Consider the following 1,291-nt stretch of genomic DNA (forward strand, 5'->3'; position numbering starts at 1 on the left):
CGGTCTGCTGTTGAGCTCAGCACTTTGCCAAGTCAAAAACAATGTCATGCCTTGGAGGGCTGTGCGTCTCTCTCTGTCCTTTTAGAGCGCTTCAGCAGCACTCAATTAAATTCCCTTCATACAGCAGAACACAAGCATGGACGTTAAAAGAGATCCGCCTGATTTTTAGCCGTTGTTTTCCACCTCTTGACCTTAAACATGCTCTCTGATTACAAAGTTAAAGTTATACGAAAACATCGGAGATTTTTTGCGAAGTGGCCAGCTCGAGTTTTCTCCTAACAGCGGTGGGATCACCTGAGATGCATTCGAAGAATTCCCTCATCTGAGCTTTTCAAAAATTCACAAAGGTACAGCGAGTCAAAGCGAAAGGAAAAGAATATTTTAAAAATAAAGATGGCTGTCGGTGTTATGATGCAAAGGTAAAACTGCTGTCAGGCTCCAAATTACCACCTCCAGTCACAGTCTACAGCTGGGGCCGGGATGTATTGATCCACTGAGGAATTACAGTAAACTCTGTAAGGCAACTGAGGACAACATGAGTGTTTAAAATGCAGAAAGTGTAATAATTCTGTGTTTTAAACACTCTTTTATGGGAATTTTAAGAAAAAAAAAGAGACTCTTGGACTTTATTAGATTCAAAATGTTAATTAAGGGATACAAGATCCCTACATTAAGCTGACATTTCGTCACTTACATCCCAACTTTTGCATTTTATTGCCATTCTAGGTGTTAAAGCAAAACAAAGAAGCAGAAGGAACATTATACATGGTTTTATTTATTTTTTTACAAATAGAAATCTGATAAAAGCTTGGAATAGTTTTGTATTCACATCCAGCTGCAACACCATCTAGGTATGTCTCCAACAACCAACACCTAGAGGCGGAAATCTTTAACCATTAGTTGTTGTTTTTTTTTTGTATTTTTTGCAGAATAGCTCTGAGCTCAGTCAGATTCAGTGGAAGGTATATGGGAAATATTTTTTTTAGGTTTGCTACAAATTCTCAATTGGATAAAAGTCTAGACTTTGCTTTTCTAGTGCATAAATATGTGATTTTTAGATCTCTGATCTGAACATTTTCATTGCAGTTCAGGCTGTTTAGGCTCTTCGTCCTGCTTTAAGGTGAACCTCCAGCAGTTTTTAACAGCCTCAGGTTTTCTTCCAGGATTTAGTTTCTTCCTTAATCTCATCCACTCTGATTACCTTCCCTGTCCCCACTAATAAAATGCATCCCCTCAGCATTATGTTGCCATTACTGTGTGTTACATTGGTGATTGCTTTTTCATGGTGATG

The sequence above is a fragment of the Cyprinodon variegatus genome, unplaced genomic scaffold, assembly GCF_000732505.1.
Source record: "Cyprinodon variegatus isolate N-32 unplaced genomic scaffold, C_variegatus-1.0 Scaffold53, whole genome shotgun sequence".
Lineage (NCBI taxonomy): Eukaryota > Metazoa > Chordata > Actinopteri > Cyprinodontiformes > Cyprinodontidae > Cyprinodon > Cyprinodon variegatus.